The sequence below is a fragment of the Acinonyx jubatus genome, chromosome A1, assembly GCF_027475565.1.
Source record: "Acinonyx jubatus isolate Ajub_Pintada_27869175 chromosome A1, VMU_Ajub_asm_v1.0, whole genome shotgun sequence".
NCBI lineage: Eukaryota > Metazoa > Chordata > Mammalia > Carnivora > Felidae > Acinonyx > Acinonyx jubatus.
Genome location: NC_069380.1, coordinates 120,551,596 through 120,577,243, shown reverse-complemented (window position 1 = coordinate 120,577,243; position 25,648 = coordinate 120,551,596). Strand labels below are relative to the sequence as shown.

Genomic DNA, 25,648 nt, shown 5'->3' with positions numbered 1-25,648 from the left:
AGTCACTGTGTGACCTCGGGCAAGCTGTCTAATTCCTCTGAATCCCCAGTTCCTCATTTGAAAAGTAGAAATAATCAGGACAGCCTCGTCAAGCTGGTTGCTTACAAGAAGTAAACATCATCTTATGTGTCAGAACCTGGCATCTGCTGGGCACACAGGAGGCAGTAAATGGCAGCAGCACTTACCACACTTATTCCTCCCAAACCCCCTGGTTCCAGGCCTGGAGGTGTGCAGTGCTAAGACTCCAACCCCTTTCCCAGATATAGGAAGCCCCATTATTCATTTATTTAATTAGGTTTTGTTGAGCACATACTATATGTCAGGTACTTTACCAGACTGGGGACACAATGGTAAGTGAAACCATACCTGGTTTCCTCCCCCTTAGAGCTAAATGTCTTTGTTAGTGATAGACAGAACCAATAGGAGATAGGTAGAAAGGTAGTAGGTAGGGAGGTAGATAGATAGACAGATAGTCTCATCTATACATATACATGGGTGTGTATGAGAGATTTATTTTAATATTTGGCCCATGTGATTTTGGAGGATGATAAGTCACAAGATCCACACTGGTACTGCAGGGGACCCACAAAAGCCAGTGATATGTTTCCAGTCTTAAGTCCAAAGACCTAAGACTCAGGAGCGCTGATGGTGTAGTTTTAGTCCAAAGGCCAGCAGGTTCATGACCCAGGAAGGGCCAGTATTTCCAGTTGGAGTACAAAGCCAGCTCAGCGGAGTCAGGTGGAAGAATTTCCTCTTACTTGGGGAGGGCCGGCCCTTCATTCTATTCAGACCTTCAACTGATTGGATGGGACTCACCCACATTAGGGAGGGCAATCTGCTTCACTCAGTCTGTCAATTTAAATGTTCATGTCACCCAAAAACACTTTCACAAAAACACCTAGAATAACAGTGGACCAAATACCTGGGCACCCCATGGCCCAGTCAAGTTGATACATAAAATTAACCTTGGCATGAAGGGAGAAAGACCCACTCATCAGAGAAATGCAAACAGATATGACATTGTGCCTGTAATAAGCAGTATGAAAAAAAGCACGTGGTGCTATGACGGAATGGAACAAGGAGCCTACACCCCAGGCAGGGCCCTCCGAGCTGTGACCTGACAGCTGAGAAGTTCCCTGTGAGACAACAGGGAAGGGTCACGGGGCCCACAGAAGCAGGAGGCCTGGAAAGCTGCACAGCCAGGGGCTGCTGCCCACAGCCTGGGTCACATAGCCCTCGAGATGCAGAGCCCAGGGACAGTCTCTGGGGAGGCCCAGGAGCTAGCAAGTGGCCCGAAGGCCTCTGCCGCAGCCCTGCCTCCCCATGCCCCCGCCTGACGCTTGCGGTGCCCTGAATTGCCAGCCGCCAGCCTCCTAATCTAATTAAGAAGCGAACAAAATTCATTTTCCTGACTCGTCCAAAGTGCCGACCTTCTTCAGAGCACATCTCCCTTTGTTCGGCTGCTGTAAGCAGCAGCCTGGGCTCCTGCCGGCTGGGAGAACGACTTCAATCTGACCTCTCGCCTGACATTTCATATTGATTTTCTCCATCCTCCTCAAACGCCAGCCTTCAGTGGATGACGGCGCAGCCAAGGTGTGTGAACAGAATTGAGACAGTTCATCAGAGTTCAAAATGAAAAGCAACATTGGCTTTCGGAGATGGGCTCTGAGAAGGAGAGTATTTAATAACCGTCCGCGTTTAATCAAAATGCCGAGGAGATTCGTGTTACCAGAGCTGCATATATTAATTTCCATATGTCCCTCACTCTGCATAGTCAGCAGGGGTTGGGAGGGAGGATTCTCTCCCTCGTTTCTGTTTTTTTTCCTATTCCTTCTGGCGGTAGTGACAAGGGTTGTGTTTGCAGTTTGAGATTTTAATGCCTAAAACAATAGGGTGCTGATGGCAGCAGCTGATAGGCTGGGCTGAACCACGCTTTTCCTTTTCAAGGCATGACTGTTGGCAGTTGGGTGAAGAAACTGGCCAGGTATGATGAATGACACCTCAGAGATGAAAGAGAAATTACATCCGAACTCCTTTCTAGTGCACTGCGTGAAATCTGGTCCCTGCTCACCTCTCTATGGCTGCCCAGAGTCTGGCTACGTGGACCTGCCTTTAGGTCACATAGACCCAGACATTTCCCGCCTCAGGGCTTTTGGACAGGCTATTCCTCTTCCTGGAATGCTTTCCCACCATGTTCCCCCTTGTCTTCACTGTTCTCATTTTTTAGGTCTCTGGGAAACCATCACCGCCTCAGAGAGAACTTCCCTGTTTACCCCCACTTGCACCCTATTTTATTTCTTTATTTTTTCATAGCATTCATCTATAGATGTTTGCTTTTCTTTCTCTGCATCCCCCCCGCACCCCGCCTCCACCTAGAATGTAATCTCTCTGAGGGCAGGGACTTTTATCTTACCAACCACGGAATTACCAATACTTAGCATAGTGCCTGGCTTACAAGTAGAGCTTCACTGGACATGTGTAGTGGAAAGGCAGGCAGATGGGAAAAGAGGGTGAGAGGGTGTTTTCACTCACTTACTAGAGTCCCTGTAGCAAACCACCCACTGAGTGGCTTCAACAACAAAACCTAATTGTCTTGCAGTTCGGGCACCAGGTTTCCTAGATCATAGCATTCACAGAGTTCGCTTCTTCTGAGTGCTGGGCAGAAAGGATCTATTCTAGGCCTTTCTCCCTGGCTTACTGATGATCAGGGCATTCACAGAGTTCGCTTCTTCTGAGTGCTGGGCAGAAAGGATCTATTCTAGGCCTTTCTCCCTGGCTTACTGATGACTGTCTTCTCCCTGTTTCCTCACGTCTTCTTCCCTCCACACGTGTCTGTGTCCCAAACTCCCTCTCTGTTAAAAACACCAAGCATATTGGATGAGGGTCCACCCTAGTGACCTCATTTTAATTTAATTACTCCATAAAGACCCTACCTCCGAATACAGTTACATTCTGAGATGCTGGGGATTAGGGCAGCGAGGGGCACAATTCGGTGCATAACTGAAGATGTGAAAAAAATCAAGTGCACAAGCCCTGGAACCTACATTTCAGGTGTGGATCCCGGGCTCACTGGCTGCCGGCAAGAAAAGCAGCAGGTGAGATCCTCAGACAGCAGTGGAGAAAGGAGTCCCCTGAAGGGCCACAGAGGCTAGCTTTCCCACAACCTGTGGATGCAGTTAAAGGTGGAGCAAGTAGGAGGGGATCCCATTAAACGTTAAGGCAGACCACAGCTACAGACTCACCATGAGTGCAGCACTGTGAGCAGAGTAGGTGTAGACAGGGACTGGCAGGCCTGTAGACAAGGGATGGGGTCGGATGTAAAATACAGTCAACTTTCCTATTTTTCAGATTTCCTCCCCTCTCCCCCAGGTTGTATTTCTACTTCTGTAATTTGACCTCCGTGGATAACAGGAGAGCCCTGCTGCGTGCCTTGGCTCCAGGGTGGAGACATAGATTCGCTCCACACTCCCTTTAATGGCACCTGTCTTCGGTACTGGGATGGGCGAGGCAGGTGCTGAGTCCTTGTTCTTTTTCTTCACCCACTGAAGCCGCTATGATAGAATCCATAGACTGGGTGGCTTAAACAACCAACATTTATTTCTCTCAATTCTGGAGGCTGAGAAGTCCAAGATCAAGGCCCAGGCAGATTTAGTGTCTGGTGGGGACCCACCTCCTGGTTCATAGGTGTCATCTTGCTGTGTCTTCACATGGTGGGAGGCGTGAGGGAGCTCTTTGTGGACTCTCTTTTATAAAGGTACTAATCCCACATGAGGGCTCCACTCTCAAGGCCTATTCACCTCCCAGAGGCCCCACTTAAAAATACCATCACACTGGGGGATGAGAATTCAACATGTGAATTTGGTAGGGGGGACCCAAACATTCAGTCCGTAGCATTCCCCATGAGCACAGCCCAGAACATTTCTACTTTGTTTCTTCCCTTCATCCAGACTAAACTGACAGTAGCAAATGAGTTCAGAGACAGGGCCAATGTAGGGGAGAGAAGTCAATATGGCATCCACCCTTAGTCTGTGTCCATGGTAACTGGGGGACCTGGAACAGGTTACTTAACCTCTCTGTGCCTCAATTTCCTCATCTATAAAATAGAACCAGTGGTAGTGCATACTTTACAGGGTACTTGTGCAGATGAGATGAGAGAACACCATGATGCCTTAGAACAGCACCCGGCCCATACAAGCTCCATGTCAGATATGGTTGGGATGATGGTGCCAGCCTGCTTCCCTCCCACGCGTGTCTTTTACGAGTGGGAACAGGAGCAGCTGCAGCAGCAGCAACAGTTGTAGATGTGGTAATGTCAGCAGCCATTATCACAGCTAATTTCTGTGACATTTTATGACATCCAGAAAGTAAGCCAGGCTATGCGCTCATTCAATCCTCCTGACAGCCTTGTGAGGCACATACCATCATTAGTCACATGTTGCAGATGAGGAAGAGGGAAAATGATACTCTTATGGCCACCAAATGTTCTTTTTGGGACAGAGAACACCAAACGTTCAGACAGAGCTGAGGTTTGATCCATATTTGTGCTCTTTAACCAGGATACTAGAAATCACTCCACTAAGAGTTATTCAACACCCACTCCTTCCTGCCTTCACAGAGCTTACATTAGCAAAGAATGGGGAGAGAAAATTCATGCCATTGTACAAATGAACAAGTTAATTTCACACAGTGATAAAAGCCATCAGATTAAACAGGGTTAAAGAATACCTGGATGGAGGGGCACCTGGGTGGCTCAGTCAGTTGAGCATCCGACTTCAGCTCAGGTCATGATCTCACACTCTGTGAGTTTGAGCCCCGCATCGGGCTCTGTGGTGACAGATCAGAGTCTGGAGCCTGCTTCGGATTCTGTGTCTCCCCCTCTCTCTGCCCCTCCCCTGCTCATGCTCTGCCTCTCTCTGTCTCAACAATAAATAAAAACATTTCAAAAATTGAAAAAAAAAAAAAAGAATACCTAGGTGGAGGTGTTTACATCGGGTGGTAAGGCAAAGCCTTTGAACTGAGACTTGAATTGTCAAAAGCAGACAGAGATAACGTATGAAGGTCCTCACACAGGAACAACATTGTGTGTTCAAAGAATAGAAGAGAGGCCAGTGGATGGAGGCTGGTAGGCTGAGCAGTGGAATAGAAGAGGAGGCAGAAAAGGTAATTGGGGGACAGATAAGGTAGTCTTGTAGACCAGGTAGAGCAGCTGGATTCCATTTAAAGTGAGGTGGAAGCTAGTAGATGGTTCTAAGCAGAAAAGGGACTAGTACTCTGTTTACGGCCTTAAAAGACTTCTCAGGGTGCCTGGGTGGCTCAGTCACTTGAGGGTCCAAGTCTTGATTTCAGCTCAAGTCATGATCCCTAGGTAGTGGGATTGAGCCCTGTGTTGGGCTCCATTCTGAATGTGGTGCCTCTTTGGGATTCTCTCTCTCTCCCTCTCTGCCCCTCTCCCCAGTGCTCTCTCTCTCTCTCTCTCTGTCTGAAATAAAAGAGAAAGAAAAGAGTTCTCAAAAGAAAAGGGGGTGGCAAGCCTGGAAGCAGAAAGACCAATTAGCAGGCTCTTGCCTCGGTCTAGAGAAGAAATGATAGTGACTCTGACCAGGATGGGGGCAGTGACAAGGTGGTAAGTGGCCAGATTCAGAATCTCCTGAGTAGGCTGGGCTCATCAGACCTGCTGAGAGGCCGGCAGTGCAAAGGTATAGAAAGAGGTAAGATAAATCATAGGTTTTGGTCTTGAGCACCTGAGGGCATAGTGGTGATGTACATCGAGACGAGGAGATTGAGGAAGGAACAGGTTGATATGGAAAAACCCAAGTGTTCTCTTTTGGATGTGCCAGACTGAGACGTCTCTGATCTGCCCACTTGGAGAAGTCTGCAACAAATGGACACCTGAGTCTGGAAGTCAGAAGAGAGGTCTGGGCTGAATGGAGAATTTAGGAGTCATGAGCTGTTAGGATATTTGAAGCCATAAGATGGGGTGAAGTCACTTAGGAGAGAGGGTACAAATGAGGAGAAGAGGACAGTAAAGGACGGAGGCACACCAACACTTCCTGGTGGGGTGGGGGGAAGAGGAGGTGGTCTTTTACAAGAGGCTGAGTATGGGCTGCCAGGGAGGTAAGAGGGAAACGGGGAAGGGGAGAACAAGGGGTGGGAGCAGTGGTGTATAAGCCAAGAGGAGAGAGAGAAGGCCAGGGTAAGGAGCTGGGGCCCCTGTCTGCAGCAGTGATGGGCAGCTCTGCAGCCCCAGTAGCCTTGCACTGGCTCCACCAATGAGTCCACTGCCCATGGTCATTCTATTCCATGAACAAGGCCCTTCTGCACAGACAAATCTGCAGCTTGAGATTTGGCCACCAACATTCCCCCCTTCACGTGAAACCAAGGCAGGCTGTCTATCTAGGGACTGTCACCATCAACCCTGCAGTGCACTTACATCAGTTATCATGGGGCTGGTATGAAGATATCTGATTCTTTCACATTGTAGGGGAAAGCTACAAGTACTTTAGGCCATAAAGTCTGAGGTGTTTTAGTGACTAGTGTGGTCATTGAGAAAATAGCCTGATTTCCATTGCAAATGGGGTACAGTTTGATGGCCAGCCTGAAAATCCAAATCAGAAATTCCATTTTCCTCCAAAAGTGTGTGTAGTGGAGGGGGTGGCTATTCTTTTTGAACCCTTTGGTATCTTGTTTAAGCCTCACAACAACACTTGAGGGTTGGTACTAGGAATTGTAATTTACAGATGAAGCAGAGAGGTGCAGACACTTGCCGCAAATCATAATGAAGGAGCCAACATTTGAACCCAGGTCTGTCTGCTTCCAAGAGAAGAATTGATTCTTCTCCTTCTCCTGGCTGTTTGGCAGCTGGAGAAGAAGCATGATCTTTTGCTAATATCCAGAAGAATTATTGCATGGGGGTTTTATATAATCCCCATCAGCTGGATCCCCCAACCTAACGGTTTCCAATTGCAGAACTAACCCTGCCCTTGTAGAGAACATGAAATCCACTGTCTCATTATTCACCCTCGTCGACAAACTTAATTGCCAAGTCCTGCTTCTCTAGACCACTAGATCCCTTAATAAAGCTAACGTTCATTCTCCCGGTCTCTGATGGAATGTGCCTAAAGACATCAGCTAAGATTGCATCTGCAGTGAATCTTAAAATCTCTGAGGTTTGACACAGCTTCCAAAAGGGATCATTGTTGATTGGGGACATAATTAACAGTATTTATTCTAGGGAGGGTTAAGTTGAAAAATACCAGGCCCTTTATTAAAATGCTTTTGCCTGATGACAGGATTACAAACACACACACACCACCCCCTTCTGGCGAAAAGCCAGAGACTTGGTGCAAGGAGTAGAATTCACTAAAACCAGCCCTCCCCCTACCCAATCCAGCATCTACCCCATTCAAGCTTAGCAGCTATTAGCAACAGAGCAAGCAAGACCCAAGCAAGCCACAGAGTAAAAATAGAATCCCTTCCCCCTTCCCCCATCCTCATTTCCATTTTTGATTAATTTAACCAGTTCTGTCAATTAGTCATCCTGGAGACTCCAGTTGAGTGGATTTTCCTAAGAACTGGAAGGCTTATTAATTTTGGAGGAGAGTGTTATTCATTAGTAGTTGACACCTTCCCAGACCCTGCCCTCTCCCCACCTAGGGGTCTCGGATAAGAAGGCAGTGAAGCCAAAACTGGCTCAGGCACAGGGCTGCAGCCCCAGAGACACAGAACAGGAAAGGCTGGTCATGATGTCCTAGGTGGCTCTGGCTGCTTTGGGCTTGGGACGTCTCAAAGCCAGCTTGCCTGTCCTCCTCATCCATGACAAGCCATCACTGGCAAAGCAGTCTCAGGAACTGGATAAGCATCCTGCATTTGAGGTTCAAGAAAACCTTAGTCAAGAGAATACCTGGAAGAAATTTGCCCTTGGGAGAGGCATTGGCCCAGGTAGGATAGGTCTTATGGTAGCCTGTCCCTTCCCACCACAGGTGATATCAGAAAGTTCAGTTCTTCCTCTGTGTGTTAGTTTCCTGTGGCTGCTATAGCAAATCACCACAAATTTCATGACGAAATACAACATAAATGAATCATCTAATTGTTCTGTAGGTCAGAAGTCTAGTATGGGGTCTAATGGGCCAAAATCAAGGTGTTGGCAGGGCTGTGTTGCTTTGGAGGCTCTGGGTGGGGGGATCCACATCTTGTTGTTTGAACTTCTAAGAGGCTATCCCCCCTTCCTTGGCTTATGGCCCCTTTATCTGATAGCCAGCAACAGTGGGACAAGTCCTTACCTCATCACATCACTCTGACTTTGCTCTCCCACCTTCTTCTTCCACTTGTGAGGACTTTTAGGATTCATGGCATCCATGCAGGTAATCTAAACTAATCTTATTTTAAAGTCACCTGATTCGCTGCCTGAATTCCATTTACAATCTTAATTCCCTGCCATGAAAGGTAAAATATTCTTGAGTTCTGGGGATTAGGATGTGGACCTCCTTGAGGAGACATTATTCTGCCTACCATATTCTTCAAATTTCACCAAGTAGGACTAAGTGCCCTCCACCTGACCACCTGATACTATTGGTTGAAATTATCTGTTTCCATTCCTGTCTCTCCCACTAAAAGCTTCCTCCATTATGGCTGAAGCTCTTTATTTGTCCCTTTTGCACTTCGCATAGTGAAGGTGCTAAACACATGCTTGTAGAACAGCTATAGTCATGGAGCTTGATAAATTTGCACCCGGGGCTTCTCTTTATTCAACTGAAAAGGCTCACACTACAGAGTGGTTGACTCCATCTGTGTTCACTCATTTCTAGTGTTGGGAATGCACAGCATTTGTAGGTAGGCAAAATAAAGGGAAGAGGAGGAGTCTGTGAAATGATGGTAATCAACCCACTATTCATTTATTTAACAAATATTGAGTGTTGCTACTCTATGTCAGGCTCTGTTCCAGGAGGTAGGAAGATGATGCTTCCTGCCCTCATGGCACACTATCCAAGTAGATGGATTGACAACAAGCACAGCCACAAAGGCAAACAAGATAATGCAGGACTTGGTGAAAAGTGTTTCGGGAGAAGTAGCAGCAGCAAATGCAGAGGCTCTGAATCTGAACTGTGCTTGGTAGGTTGTGCTTGGCAGGGGCAGAAAGGAGACCAACTTTGGTGTAAGGGAGCAGCATGCGGGGAACTAGAAGGAGCTGGCTGGTAGCCCAGGTCACTGAGGACTGTAGTGAGAAGTCACTAGAGTTCCTTGGGGGATCACTTGGACTCAGGAGTCACCCCCACACAACCCCCAGGCCTCACTCTCATTGTATTCCATGCACAGGGCTCCGGAGTCAGGCAACTTGGTAGCCCTGTAGGGCAAAGGTAAGGCATTTGGCTTTTATGTATGTAGGAGGGAAAAATCTAGGAGGGCTTGTGCAAAGGAGTGTCATGCGTGGACTTGTAAATATATCACTCTATGCAAATGAAACATGAGGAGGAAGAGTAGATGATGGGAGAAGAATTAGAAAGGCAGCAAACGGTCCAGGCAAGAGATAGTAGCGGCTTACATGAAGACTGGCCCAATGCAGGCTGTGCTTTGAGTGTAGAGGTAACAGGACTTGTTTGAAATCTAGGTCTGGAAGGTGAGGTAAAGGGAAGAATGCTGATGATGCCCAGCGTTTTGGTCTAAGCACATGCGCCGATGGAGAGCAGTGAATGAGCTGACATAGACTAGTGGAAAGACAGTTTGGGGAAGAAACTCACAAATTCCGTGGACTCACAGATTCCTGTAAGAAAAAAAAAAAAGCATAAATGATTATATTGCTACCTTCTGCTGTTTAGCACTTCACCATTTACAGAGCCCTTTCTGTTTGTTACCTTATGGATCCTCACACAACCCTGTGAGTTCAGACTCTTTCTTCCTTTTTGCAGCTTGAGGAAATGAGAACCCAGAAAAGTTAAGGCTAATACACCAACAAAGATCATGGCTTTATCATGGGTTTATTTCTTCCTATAATGAATACAGCCACCTTCAGTAGTACTTGCCCAGCACTGAAGGATAGAGAAGGGAATGGGGAATCTCTCGTGTGTGTAATTGACCCACGTTTAAGTATATCGGCTAATTCGAGCCCCCTGTGCAGTTCACATAATTCTATTTTGACAGCTCAGTAGGTGGCATCAATAACTGAGTTGTGAGATCTGCTGTCCACTCACGCAGCATCCAGCCCCATCAGCGCGAGTCCCTTTATCTGCGGAATTACTCAAAGCACCTGCTGGCCTCCCATGGTCCTCAAGCACAGCCCAGAGGCAGCCAGAGGGCAGGGGAAGCCTCACCCCCACAAAGCTTGTAATGATACTTGCTTATATCTTTTCTTACATCTTTAACCTGAACATAAGAATTTAAATAGGATTTTTCTTATGGATGGGCATCCTTAATCCTGGGGTCGACTAATTCATCCTGAAATTTTGGTATCATTTCAAAATCCCCATAATGTAATGAAATTGTCATTGAAGAGTTTACATATCAGAAAATGGGATCACCCAGCTTAAGAAAAAAAGATGGTGAGACTCACACACAGCAAGGAACCAGTCAATAAATGTAAGTAAGGTATTGTGCCAAGCACAGTGAGAAAGACAGACGTGTAAGTTGTGGTTTCTGGCTCCGTGTACTTATCTCAGACAAGAGGATGTGAAACTATGGAATGTTTCTAACATAGAGTTCATTTAAAATGGAATGTGAAATTTAGATTTCCAGTGTCCAAGAGAGAAAACACTGACTATGTAGTATTTATGCTGAATATCATGTTACATTGTCAAAATGAACTGCAACGCCAGATGCCATCCTCATTGTATTCTGGGTGTTCCCCCAAAGTTCTAAATCATAGTAGTTTTCAGTCCCTGCTTACTGAGATTCTTCTTATTCATGTCGTTGTAGAGCCACTGAAATACAAATGTGTGTTAATACAGCACATGATTGCTTGCACCTAAGGAAGGCATTAAGTAGCAGAAGCATTCCTTGAACAGCACCTGACATATCCTGCATAGTAAATCATGTTCAGTGAATGAATGAATGAGTGAATGAATGAACGAATGAATAATAGGAGACCTGTTTGTAAAAGACAGCTAGAATGTAGTGTGTGTCTCACAGGACACTAGTGCTGTGCTTCTGAAGCCAAGTACATAAATGAAGGCATCAGGGTGTTAGAAAATCAAAAGAGCTAAAACTCAGAATTCTCAGTTTTATGCTTTCCTCCTAGAAGTTTTCCTGCAACATTTGTGGTCTGAATAACGGACTGTAGTACAAAATCATGTATTATTTAATACCAAGGTATATATAATAAGCAGCTTTAAGGGTGATAGTGTAATGTCTTGTGATGTTCTGACTTTTGTGTCCTGATCAGACCTTAAGAGCTCTGTTCTCACAGTTCAGGGAAAGAAGTGATTGCTTGTTCATCAGCCGTCCAGAAGGAGATGGGGGGCAGGGTGTCAGTGGGAGGGAGAAGAGGGGACAGGGAGTAGAAGAGGAAGCAGTAGACCAGAGTGGCCACCTAAAAGCTTTCTGACATTGGGTTCCCAGCTCTGTTGAAGTTCCTGAAGGTAAACCATAAAGGCTAGTTATAGGTATTGGTGAGACTCTTGTGGTTTGGAAACCGGGCTTTAATGAGGATAGAGAGAGGATGTCAACTACAGTGATCAACAGCGTTGGCTCTAGGGTCAGTCAAACCTCGTGTGGATAATGTGCACCTAACTTCTGGCACTTTACCTCTGTAAGCCTCGGTGTCTCCCTCCACAAATGGGGACAATACTGGAGCCTGCATTATATGACTGTGATGAGGGTGAAGTGAGATAAAGCCTGGCCCACAGAAAGCACTCAGTACTTACTAGTATTTTGTTCTTATCCCAACAATCCATGAGCTGAGACTTATAGTTGAGAAAATAGAGACTCAAAAACAGCAAATAATTTATGCAAAGTCAAAGGTCTAGTCATAGGTAGAACCTAGATTCAAACCAGGTCTGCACCCTGTGGCTGAAGTTGTTGAGAAAGGATGCCTAGAAATACTTCCCACCGTTGCCTCACCAGGCCAGAGGGGGTGGTGGCTGCGTAAGCCGGGTCCTGGAACAGCAGGGAAGGGCTCGGGCATTCCACTGGCAAGGTCTGGCTTTTAGGAAATCAACCTTACCAGGCTACCATGCTTCCTGCGCACCTACTGAGCGGGCGCCTAGAGTGTCCTGCAGGGAAGAGCGTGAGTAACCGTGAAGACATCACTTAGGTTTTGGCCAAATTCAAAATGAGAACAGGATACAGACTGTCCCTCATTCCCCATGTCCAAGTCATTAAGCAAAAGTGCTTGCTGAGGGTCACAGCCTTTATTTTCTATAGTGATAGCAAAACGTGTTCTCTCTTTGCATCAGAGCACAGAGGCTTCGAGGTCCTGGAGGCTCCTTGGAGGGGAGGGGGAGCCCATGTGGTGATAGTATGTGTGAGGAATAGGAGAGCACAGGTTGGCAGGTAAAGATGTGCTCAGCAAATCTGGTGACTCTTCTCCACATTACCCCTAGCGTTCTGCGTTAGGTCTATAAAGAGACAGCTCCACTCTGGTTAATGCTCTGTGATTGGTGAGAGTACACAGTGATTGGTTAGACCATCTGAATCATTTTAATGGACCCTGTGCTCTGCTGTCCATCGTCTGCAGATTGAAGGGTTGCCCTTTCTCATCATGGGACCAGAGAACAGTAGTAGTCTGGACCAATAGTGGCCCAGAGAGGTGAGGCTGGGTTTATAGTCTAGCTGTGCCTCTGTGTAGCGGCAGACAATGGTCAGAGCCTCATTTCTTCATCTGGAAAACAGAAATGTCATGAGAATGGAATGGACTATCTACTTATGTAGAGTTTAGCACAGGGCCTGGCAGATGTACTCCAACACAGCAGCTGTTAGTACACCATATATGCATGCTCCAGGAACATTCAAGACACGGGTCCAACTGTCAGCGGGTTGGGAACATTGTTTTTGTGTAGAAAGCAGTGCTGGGAACACAGGCGTGGCACTGGAGCTGTGAGAACACCAGTATGAAGCAATAACCAGCCTGCTTCCAGGTTTCTCTCCATGCGTTGCTTGGCCCATGTCTGGCTGGACCGCCCTGCTCAGCCGTGAACCCCTCTCCTTGCTCTACAAGGAGATTACTGTCAGCAGGGAGCCGCCCCTCTCTCCCTCTCCGTGTTGATGCCTCTTATTGCAGTGATTATGTATCCAGCCTGGAAAATGGTGACATCTTGGGAATGCAGCCCTGGCGTCTGTGGTGCCATGACAACCAGCTGCCCAGCAGTTACCCCTAATAACGACCACACACCACACATTCACAGTCCCTTCCACTTGGGCGGAGGCTCCCCGGGGAGCACAAGCTTCTCTCAGAGCAGCTGCACCAAGACTCCTGCTGGGAACAAATTTTGAAAGAGAAAGAGAGAGGGAGAGAGAATCAGGGAGATAAGAATTCTCTAACCTGTCATGTATGGAGTGGGCCCAGGGGCCTGCGGACACAGCCATTTTGTTCCGGGAGCCCAGTGGCTAGAGGACGGTGTACTTCCGCAGTGGGAGGCATAAGGACCCGCCGGTGCCTTTGCCATTCACCCAGTATAACCCAGAGAGGTTATACTGGAGAGGAAAAAACAAATATAAGCACTTGAAAAGCCAGGCCTCGCTGTTAGCAGATTTCTTCATTAGGCTCCTGTCGAGACACCCACTGCCAAGTTGTCATCTTGTCTGGATGGGAGCCGCCTCCTTTTACTGCTGTGGGCTGGAGAGAATGTGCTCAGAAATCTCCGATCGACATCTTTCCAGAATGACAGTCCTCAGAAAGGCACCAGCCCCGCTTGGCTAATAAGTGATTAATCCTCACAAAGGAAGGACAAACAGGCCCAATTAATAAACTTGTCTGTGGGTGTTATCCCAAATTCAGCCTTTAGATTGGCAGGTACGCCCTCAGCCAAACACAGATTCTCACCTCCCCTCTCTTTAGATCACAGATTCCAGCTGAGGCCCCTTATGATAAATGCCTAACCCCAGAGCTAATGAGGCTCTAAGATGCTGTCCTTACTCAGGGAGCACGTGGTCCCAGTCTCTCTGGCCCCCGATTCCTCAGCTGGGAGATGCAGACCATTCTTACCCTGGACAGTGCCTGGCGGGTACCACATCTGCCATCAGTACTGCTCCCCTTTTGTGGGACCTGCCCCCCCTTCCCCGCTCCCACACTAGGACTGCTTAGCTCCTTGTCAATCCTGAACAAATATGTATGGTTTTTAAATAACAGGAAAATAGAGAGGGTGGCCAAAATACCCAGCAAGAGAAAGGAAAGTACATAGCGGGCTGAAGTGGTCAAAGAAGGTTTCTTGGAAGAGACAGCCCTGAAGGTGGAAAAGGAAGCACGGGAGGGGCAGAGAGAGGTGCTATTCTGGACTGGATGTATTCCTTCAGAATTCATATGTTGAAATCCTAACCCCCAATGTGAAAGTGGCGCCCTTAGCAGGTAATTACATCACAAGGATAGAGCCCACACATAGGGATTCATGCCCTGATAAATGAGCCCGCCCCGAGAGAGCTCTGTCACCCTCTCTGTCATATGGATACAAGACCGTGGTTGGCTGCAACCCAAAAGGGGGCCCTCACCAGAGCCTGATCTTGGTGGCACCTTATTCTCAAATTTGCAGCCTCTAGAACTGTGAGCACGTGGGGACATCTGGGTGTTAGTGGGTTGAGCATATGACTCTTGATTTTGACTCAGGTCATGATCCCCAGGTCATGGGATCAAGCCCCGCATCCGACTCCCAGTTGAGTGTGAAGCCTGCTTAAGATTCTAAGATTCTCTTTCTCTTTCCCTCCGCCGCTCTCCCCCGCTCGCACACTCTCACTCTCTCCTTAAAAAAAAAGGGAACTATGAGCACTTTGTGTTATTAATAAGCCTCCCATCTATTCTATTCTGCAGAAGCAGTGCACGCTAAGTCAGGGAGGGGTGAGCGTGCATCAAATGCTAGCACCTGCTGAGTGTTCCATAAACATTGGTCATCGTTATTACAGCATGTAAACCACGGACCACAAGCCACAACCCATGTGGCTGAAATGTGAATTTTGTTTGACCACACGCTACAATTTTTTAATTCGTTGCTAACATTGAAACATCTGGATTCTTCAGAAAAATCTGGGCTTTACAAATGAGATGGTCTGACTCTGCTGGACCCACATTCCCACATGGCAGCCATTGACTAGAGCTGAATGGAAGCGGCCCTCTTTATAGGTTGTGGACACTATAGTTTGCCACAGTCCCTGCCACTTCTTGTTGTAAGCCCATACGTGCTTCATCTCTATCACTGTGTGCCCGGCCACTGGAGGGAGGCGCTCTCTGACTTCAGTGCAAATGATGAGTAGGCCAGTGAGGCCACTGTGGAGTATTTGAACAGAAGAGAAAGGGTCAGTAACATTGCAGTGCCGATCTCAGGCTTGATACGAAGGGCCCTGAATGCCAGGCAGAAGAGGTGGGACTACTGGCTAGTGGCAGTGGGGAGTCACTGTAGGTGTCTTGCAGTGAGGGGGCATTGCTTTGGGAAGAACTATCCAGCAATCAGTGGGACCACATGTAGTCTCATGTTCTGCTAAATCCTCGTGGAGTCTGGACCACCTGGCTTGCTATCTTTGCAGCTGCTGTGTTCTGGTTTCCCTGGACTGTGTCAGCCTGTGGGTACAGCAGCAGCAGGGCAGTGGCAGAAATGCAGGGAGGAGACGGTGGCTGAGCCGTGGTGGCTCACCAGCTCCCTTGAAAGCAGCAAGCCCATCACCACCCGTGCTGGCTTGCTTGCCAGGCCAGCTCTGGAGGAGCAGCTGCTGAAAAGGAGTGGGCATCTCGGGGACCCACAGGGAGAGAGAAAGAGCTGCCACCAGGCCCAGGGACATCACACCAGCTTCCCAGAGACGGGTTGGGCAAGAGAGCACGCACACTCTGTCCCCTTCCACTGTTGATAATTTGAGGAAAGTGGAGTGTCAATTTCCCTTTGCCCCCGTAACAAATTACCACAAACATAGTAAATGTAGTGACCTTCAGCAATACAGACTTATAGTTCTGAAGGTCACAAGTCCAAAATGTGTCTCACTGAGCTAACATCAAGGTGTCTGCAGGGCTGTGTTGTGTTCTGGAGGCTGGGGGGGGGGGAATCTGTTCTCTTGCCTCTTCCAGATTCTAGAGGCTGCCCCCATCCTGTGGCTCCCGGCCCCTTTCCTCCAGTTTCTGAGCCAGAGTTGGTGGCGGAGACTTTGTTCTATTGCATCCCTCTGACACAGACTTTCCTGCCTCTTCTTTCCCTTATAAGGACCCCTTGTCGTTACACAGGGTGCAGCCAGATAATCTAGCATATTCTCCCCTAGCTTAACGTCAGGGAATGATCCACCTGAATTCCCTTTGGCCCTGTAAGATAGTCACAGCTTCCAGGAATTAGGGTGTGGACATCTTTGGCTCAGGGAGCCTTTTCTTCCTACCACAGAGCAACAAGCACCTTTTTTTCTTTAATAAGAAGCTCTCAGGCATGATAAGGGAGGGGCCCCCTCCTTGTTGAAGAAAGAACCAAAGAGCACAGGGTCCTCATCTCTCTTGCCCCCTAACCCATGCACCTGGCAAAGTGCCTTATACCTATTGGCACTCAGTGCACATTGGTTGAATAGTGTGTGATGCTAGTATTTGTTGACTTCTTGCCATGTGCCAGGCACTACTGTAGATGTCCTGCCAGCTTCTCTCCTTTTTGATTCTTAAAATAATATCTGCATTTTATTTTTTAATGCTTATTTTTAAGAGAGAGAGAGAGAGAGAGAGTGAGGGGGAAGGGATGGGGAGGTGGACGGAGGATCTGAAGTGGGCCCCCAGCTGACAGCACAGAGCTTGATGCAAGGCTCAAACCCATGAACCGTGAGATCACGACCTGAGGTAAAATCAAGAACCCGACGTTCAACCGACTGAGTCACCCAGGCGCCCCAGTAGCTGCATCTTAAGGAATCTGAGTCTCAGAAAGTTACAGAAAATCAGAGAAGACAATGTGGCCTATATGGGTTCTAGCCCAAATATGTCTGACTCCAAAGCCTATCTGCTTCTCCAGTACCAGCCTGGCACACCTGAAGAAAGCAATTTGCAGTTACTAAGCCATGATCTGATCCTGCAGGCTTTCCACACGATGTCTCTCTGCCAGCAGGAGTCCTCATAGCCCACTATCCCCCTGAAATGCACTTGTTCCTGCTGATCCCCCTGTCTAGCCTAGGAGCACCCCCCATCCCCTCAGTGTCTTACAAGGGTCAGCAGGCTATGGTCTCCAGGCCAAATCTGGCCTACCCCATTTTGTTCAACTCTAGTGAAGAGTGAGGATTTTGCATCTTTAAGTGGTCAAGTGAAAAAGAACCATACTGTTTTATGACATGTGAAAATTCGATGAGGGGCGCCTGAGTGGCTCTGTTGGTTAAAGTGTCCGACTCTTGATACTGGCTCAGGTCATGATCCCACAGTCATGGGATCGAGCCTCACGTCGGGCTCTGTGCTAACAGCCCAGAGCCTGCTTGGGATTCTCTCTCCCTCTCTCTTTGCCCCTCCCCCATTTGTGTGTGTGTGCACGTGTGCTCTCTCTCTCAAAATAAATTTTTTTTAAATCAGATGAAATTTCAGTATTCATGAAGAGAGCTTTATGGGAATACATGGTCATCTGTTTACATATGGTGTGTGCTTTCACACCATAGTGGCTGTCACAGTGACCAAATGGCCCTGAAAGCCTGAAATAGCTGCTACCTGGCCCTTTACAGGGGAGGTTTGTTGACCTCTGAGATACCTAGTGCTTACTGACCCCTCAAGCTTCAGGCTGTTATTGAGCCTTCCCTGATCACACCAGCCAGATCAGATCCCACCAGACTGTCTCATTTCTCCTCCCTCCGAAAAAAACTTTTTTGACAGAACAATTTTGTTGTTGACAAAACAATTTTGACAAGTTATTTCTTAACTCTGTATGATTATTTATTAGAAGATCTATTTGTGAAATATACATGCTTAAGTATTTTGAAAAGTTATACAAAAGTCAGGAACCAATGTAATTCCTTCTAGATTTATCGCTCAGTCTCCCTGATGCTGTGCCTTGTGTTGCTACAGTGTTCACTGTTGAACAATTATTTGTAGAATTAATGAAGGGCTATATAAAAAGCAAATTGCTAGGGGTGTCCGGGTGGCTCAGGAAGTTAAGCTTCTGAATGTGGCCCAGGTCATGATCTCACAGTCCGTAAGTTTGAGCCCCGCATTGGGCTCTGTGCTGACAGCTCAGAGCCTGAAACCTGCTTCGGATTCTGTCTCCCTCTCTCTGTCCCCCTCCCCTGCTCACTTGTCTCTCTCCCTCTCTCTCAAAAACAAGTAAACATTAAAAAGATTTAATAAAAAAAAACATTTAAAGAAAATATGATACACACAGAAATATTTTTTTAAGAACAGCAAATTGCTAAGGGCAACTAACTGGGCATCACTCTTTGCCAATTCAGACTCCTCCGAGATCCCATTTCCCATTGTGCAGCCCATGTCTGGGGACTGTGTCATTAGGCCCGAGATCGTATAGTAGCCACTAGTTAAATCTTACACGTCTTCTCTCACTGGCCTCAGCTGGATGAAGGCCAGCATTATCAGGCCATGGGAGTTCCAACCCTCCGTGGGAAAATTATTGGCCGTTTCTCTCTTTGGGAAAAATTATTGGATGTGTCTTCTGTATAGTAAAAATTACTGCCTTGCATCTCAACTTCCAAGCCTTTTCTCTCCGGGGGCAAAACTGTTGCCTGCATATCTCTGAAGGAAAATTGCCATCTGCCTCACTCTGTAGTTGTGTCCCCATTATGGGGAAATTGTCAGCCATGTCTCCAAACACAGAAGCATGCCAGCTGCACTTCTGCACAGAAGAAATGTCAGCAGAAGTGAGCAATTTAAAACCCCGTGCGTGATTTTGAGTCTGTGCCCTTCTCGTCATGAACAGACCTTCATGTCTGCCTGCCTTGTTTCCTTTATTCTCCCTCTCCTCTGCCTGAATCATCCACACCCAGGTCGCAGTGAAGCCTAGCACCAAATCCCAGCCACCTGTACCGAGGAAGGTGTGTTCCAAGTGATAACCCAGAGACAAGCTATTGTGTGCCTGGGTTCCAGTCCAGTTAGAAGACCTAGAAATCGATTTCATAACTGGTAGCACTTACAATCTGACCCTAGTGGAAAAACACTCCTTTAATACCACGTCCGCCCTAAGCACCACCTGCTTGTTCCCTGCTGTCTTCCGTGTGATTCTGGGTCCAGGCATGGCGCTAAGTGCTCCAGGAAAGGTCCATCTCATCTGTCCCACATCTACCCTATAAGGTAGCTAGCCACTCCTCTCATCTCCATGTGACAGCTAAGGAGTATGAAGCTTGGAAGAAGGCAGGTCACTTGTCCACGGCTTCACGACTCATAAGTCACAGAGCTGGACTTTGTCCTAGGCCTGCCAAGCCTGGAACCACCTGTGGCCTCAGCCCCCACACCCTGGCCGGAAGCTCCTGTGCAGTGTCTACTGTGAGGGCCAGTGCATGGAGCCACATGCAGGAACCACCTTTTCAAACTGGTTTCCCTCCAGCCTCTCTTCTCTTGTCCCCAGAGCCCACCACAGGCATGTGACATGCTTCCCACTTGGTTTTGTCCCCGTTGTAACATAGGTGGTCTTAGCTTTAGGTTCCTCCGAACTCAGCAGTTTTCTTAATTCTTTGTTTTGTTATGTCACCTCTTCCCCAGGATTCTGATACTGGCTTAGGTTACCCTGTCATCTGAGTTCTGTCAGGTGAACAGCACTGAGCTATGCACCATGAAGAATAATACTCTTCGTCCCATGCAGACATATTCATATCTGCTTATGTTATAATACAAAATTCTTTCTGCACCGGACACCTCATGCAGCCTATAGAACTTAAAAGAAGTGTCAGTTGCTTTTGCCTATAGCATTGCAGTTCCCCAGAGGAACTCTGTACTAGAGAAACTCTGGACTGCAAGGGATTTGTCAAAAAAAAAAAAAAAAAAAAAACCAACAGTGGGGAGGGAGACGGTGTGATCAAGTAAGATCTAAAGGTAGGACAAAGCAGTGATTCTCAACCAGGAGCAGTCATGCCAGCCCAGGCCACAGCTGACAGTATCTGAAGACTTTTTGGTTGTCCCACCCAGGGCTTGGAGACATAGTGGGCAGAGGCCAGGGATGTTGCTAAACATCCCTCAGTGTCCCAACAACAGGGAATTATCTGTCCAAAATTCAATAGTGAAAAAGTTGAGAAACCTGGATTCCTAAAGAATCATTCATTTTTCTCTGCCTGCAGGACTTCTCAGCACCTTTAATAGGCTAATTGTAATGTCAACCCCCAAAACTGAATAGGAGTTTCCCAGGCTCTTTTGACCTTAGAATCTAGAATCCCTGACATATTCCTGAGTGCTCTGCTGAAGTCTCCTTGGGAAGGCTAGTCTAGAATACTGGGAATTGGGAGAGGAAAATTAAAAGACGAGATCACTGGAATTCATAGATCTTACCATCTGAGAGGTGGGAGGCACGTGGTAGACAATCCTGACTCGCATTACAGACAAGAAAATAGTTCCACAGAGCTGAGAGTGGTCCAGCCATTGAAATCAGAGGCAGATCAGAGGTTAAAAGCATAGGCTGGGAACAGACCAAGTGAAAATCCTTGTCGTGCCTCCTACCAACAGTAGGATCCATGCCTGAGTTGACTGACCAGACTGATTGTCCAAAAGGGAAATAATACCTGTGAATACTGAGTAGGTTGATATATGCAAAGCACCCAGTGTAACAGAGTAGGTATTAGGAGCGGCTAATTTGTGTCCAGCCTGGATTCCAACAGCATCCTCCCCTCCCAGGCTGATGTCCTTTCCAGTATCCCACGATGGTTTGATGGGTACATGAGGAGATAAGGAGGAGCCGAGGCACAGAAGTGGGAGTTCACAGGGGCATATGGAACATTAGAGAGCCCATCAGAGAGAACATTAGAGAGAAATGATATTGACAGAATGAGGGAAGGCCTGATTGTGGAGACAGTGTAATAGTAAAGCCTGTATCTACTGCTCACTAGCTGTGTGATCCTGAGCAAGGCTACTCAGCCTATCCTGGTCTATCTCATCAATAAGGACAGGGAGAATATCTCCCTGAAAAGTTTGAGCAGTAAATGGGATAAGGTGTGCAAAGCATGAGGACCAAGAAATGATAGATGTCATTACTGTTGGCAGTTGTCATTGGGGTCTCTGACACACTAGCTCCCTGTTGGCAAATCTGACACTTGCCCAGTGCCTCAGTCTGGACTGTTAGGATTGTCATCAAGAGTGTTTCCTCACCAAGGGAGCAAAGTTCTTCTCTCCATCACAGGTCTCTTCTTTCCTGCTCCTAATGTCTTTGTGTTGTAGAAGCTAGTTGGAAACCATGTAGTTCAGCAGAATTTTTTTTTTTTTTTAGACAGAGAAAGCACTAGTAGGAGCAGGGGGAGGGGGGATAGAATCGCAAGCAGGTTCCACTCTCAGCTTGGAGCCTGATGCGGGGCTGGATCCCATGATCCTGAAATGATGAGCTGAAATCAAGAATTGGATGCTCATTGAGGAGGGCACTTGTTGGGATGAGTGCTGGCGTTGTATGTAAGCCAATTTGACAATAAATTATATTAAAAAATAAAAATAAATAAAAAAAGAATTGGATGCTCAACTGACTGAGCACCTAGGCGCCCCCAGGTCAGCGGGACGTTTAATGCCAAGCCAGAGGTTACCAAGAGAAATACTCAAGCACTGGATCCTTTTGCATCATGTGTTTAGTAAATTACATGGACCACACAGTGATGTTACGTTTGTATTCCACTAGCTCCTTTCTTTCCCTCTGATAATGCAGTAAAATCTCACTTATTCATGTCTATAACTAAATTTGTGTGATTGTTTAATATGTGTTTCTTCCTCTGGCCTGTGAGTTCCATGAGAGTAGGACTGGATCTATCTTGTTCCTTGTGTCCTTGGTATGTAGTACAGGGCCTGGCCTGTGTCCATCCAACAACACATGGTTTTTATTTGTGTGTTCTAAGTAATGTACTAAGTACTCTGCACATGTGTCATTGCATATCAAAGACACTTAAATAACTGACAAGTAATTGTTCAGGGTGAATTAGTGAAAACCTTGAATTAAAGATGACTTCCTATGGAATATATTTTTTCATACTTTTCAAGGAATTGAAACAAATTTGAGGTGAATAAAGCATTGCTTTGATAGGTTCCTTTCAGGACCTGTTGAATTAATAGATAAGTATTATTTTCTTGTAAGACTTAAAATGAGTTGTCAATATCCATTCATCTAATGTATTTACTGAGTATGTCCTAGGTTTCAAGGAATATAGCATGACAAAACAGACAAAACTCCCTCCCCTCATAGACCTTAGGTATTAGGAGACACAAAATATATTAAAGGCCAATGCATATAAACTGGAGGAATGGGGCACTGGGAGGAGGGGTTGCCTCACTGCTGACAGGCTACAGACATTAGAATTCAGGGGTGAGGAGTGCCTGGGTGGCTCAGTCAAATAAGCATCTGACTTCACCTCAGGTCATGATTTTGCAGTTCGTGAGTTCGAGCCCTGCTTCAGGCTCACTGCTGTCAGCACAGAGATCCTCTCTGTCCCTCTCTCTGCTCCTCCCCCACTTGCGCTGTCTCTCTCAAAATAAACTTTAAAAAAATAATAATGCTAGAGGTGGCCTGGCGGTCTGGGCTTCTTGTGGTGTTGACATCTTCACAGGGTCATACGAAGTCCTGAGGTCCCCAACCTATGCTTGCGGATGATGGTGTAAGGCTCGAACCCATGAGCCTGTTGTGTAGAAACCGTGTTTCATAAATATTGGGAATGAGTTTTTTCTTTTGAGGACTTTGGCTTTATAAAAAGGATAGAATAGAACCAAGCATCATTAAGAGCCCCTCCACTCACTGTCCTCTAGTTAATACACAATTTAAAATATTTAGTGTCATCATTAGGGGGAAAAGAGCCTTTCTGCTTGGTGATTCGGTGATTCTATGTAGATTCTACCCTGGTTACCTTCTTACAGCTACTAAAATAAGGCCTTGTACATGACACTAGGAAGAATTGATTCATGGTTAAGAACAAGGACTTGAAAGTCAGCGAGATCTGAGTGCAAAGTGCAGCTGTACCTCAGTCTAGCTGTATTGTCCCCTGGTGACACAACCTCTCTCTGCCTTAATTGTTCACATCTGTAAAATAAAGAATTATTGTTTCTATGTTAGAGAACTAGTGTAAGGATTAAATGAGATAAAGCATGTAAAGCACAGGGCCTGGAACATAGTAAGCTCCCTGTCAGCAGAAATTATCAGTACTATTCAGTGTTGCTGCTGAATGAATGAAAGCAAATCATCAACTTGGTATTAAGACTTGGATATGCGGGGCACGTGGGTGGCTCAGTCAGTTAAGCGTCCGACTTCAGCTCAGGTCATGATCTCACAGTCTGTGAGTTTAAGCCCTGCGTCGGGTTCTGTGCTGACAGCTCAGAGCGTGGAGCCTGCTGCAGATTCTGCGTCTTCCTCTCTCTCTGCCCCTCCCCTGCTCATGCTCTGTCTCTCTCCGTCTCAAAAATGAATAAAAACATTTAAAAAAATTGAGACTTGGATATGCATACACATGGTATAAGGTGCCAAGTGCTATGCTGGCCAGTGCATTACCTGTAGCCTGCCCTCTGTGTCGTACATAAGAATGGGTAGTGGGCTGATGAAAGAATTGTCGTCTTTCATCTCACCTCCATCTTCTGGGGCTGTCATTTTCGGGCCTTACAAGGTTGCTACAGTGGCATCCCAGTAGGCCACATGTGTGGAGAACAGATTGCTAGGTATAACCTTGTAAACATTCTTTATGTCATTTAAATAGCCCACAAGTTCTGTAGTCCTCAGTCCCACAGTCTCAGTCTCAAATAAAATATGATTGGCTGATGGAGAAGTAGGGCATGCTAATGAGGATAAAAATAGCTCCTGACATTTATTGAGAACCTACAATGTGTCAATCATATGTTCCGAGCAATATGCATCCCCCTTCTGCAGCTGGGAAAACTGAATCTCGGCGTAGTAAATAAAATGTGAACAGCTGGTAAGTGACAGAGGCAGAAATTGATGGACTCCAGAGTAGGTCTGCTTATCCCTTCCCATTGACTGCAGGTGCATCAGGTGGAGATGACCAAGCCTCGGGGCTCCTGCTTGTCTATTGAGATGTTGGCATGGAGCTTGCCTGGCGTTTCTAAGTGCCCAGTCCTAATGAGGTTCCCTTGAAGGGCAACTGATGTGAAAATCTAGTTTTCAAGGCCAGGGGCCTTCATTAATGCTTGATCAAAATCCAAGAGGTTTTTCTGTTTCACTGGGCTTAATTCTCAAGTTCCGTTCTGATTGATGAGGGTTTTTTGTTGTTCTCTTACATGGTTAGGTGAAAATTACGATTTTGGTTTGGCTGTTCCAACAAGGTTTGAAAAAGAACTCATTGTAGTCGTGGGTTTTCTACATAGAATTGGATACTGACTCTGTGTAGAGCAGGAAAGAGAAATCTCTGGAGGATATGTTAGCGAAGTAACCTGCAGGCTCGTGTTTGGTTCAGCCTAAGATTGTGATACAAACACTTAAGTGAAACCATACTCAGTTGCCATTATTTTAGGTTAAAAATAAGTATGGGCAAATGTCTGTAACTGTGCATCATACATGATGAGCACGCAGATGGCAAAGAATTCATTCATTTATCTAACTTTGGTTCTAATCAAGCAACACATGTTTATTGAACATTTGTGCCCAAATCTTTAAGTACAAAGAAAAACCAAAAAGAAGCTCACACTGCAATTGCAGTAAGACAAACATGCATAGTGTTAAATAGCAATGTGAGAGTACCAGAGGTCTTATTAAATAAGTGGGCCAGGGGCGCCTGGGAGGTGCAGTCGGTTAAGCGTCCGACTTCAGCCAGGTCACAATCTCGCGGTCCGTGAGTTCGAGCCCCGCATCGGGCTCTGGGCTGATGGCTCAGAACCTGGAGCCTGTTTCCGATTCTGTGTCTCCCTCTCTCGCTGCCCCTCCCCCGTTCATGCTCTGTCTCTCTCTGTCCCAAAAATAAATAAACGTTGAAAAAAAAATTTTTTTAATAAAAAAATAAATAAATAAGTGGGCCAGACCAAATGTGGGGGGCTTCCGTGAAAAAAAAATCATTTAAGGCAAAGATGGTAGGCAAAGGATGAGGCGTAAGAGCCCAGAGGGATTTCAGTCTGTGAAGACAGAACAATCAGGCCTAGAAATGGGAACACTCAAAATATACCTAAGCTATGTTCTATATATTCCATTTGAACCAGAGAAGTTCAAAATCAAGATCGACATGTTACAACAACTTTTGATGGGCTCTGTTGTCCAACTGAGGGGCTGTGCCTTTATTCGTGTAAGTGGAAATCAGCTGAAGCTACTGAGGTAAGAAGTACCTGGATAGCAGAGCAAAGGGACAATATACACAAAAGACAAGACTGAGGCTCAGCAAAGCAACACTATTAAAAACCATGACCGAAGAGATAGGAAAATAAATGTCCGCACAAAAGCTTATGCATGAATATTCATAGCAGCATTAT

The 25,648-nt window shown here is 46.5% G+C and overlaps 1 protein-coding gene across 15 annotated transcripts in view; it reads left to right on the top strand.

The window, feature by feature from the left end:
• PPP2R2B (protein phosphatase 2 regulatory subunit Bbeta) overlaps positions 1–25,648 on the top strand; it is a 507,195-nt gene that overhangs the window by 468,519 nt on the left and 13,028 nt on the right. The window lies entirely within an intron of this gene.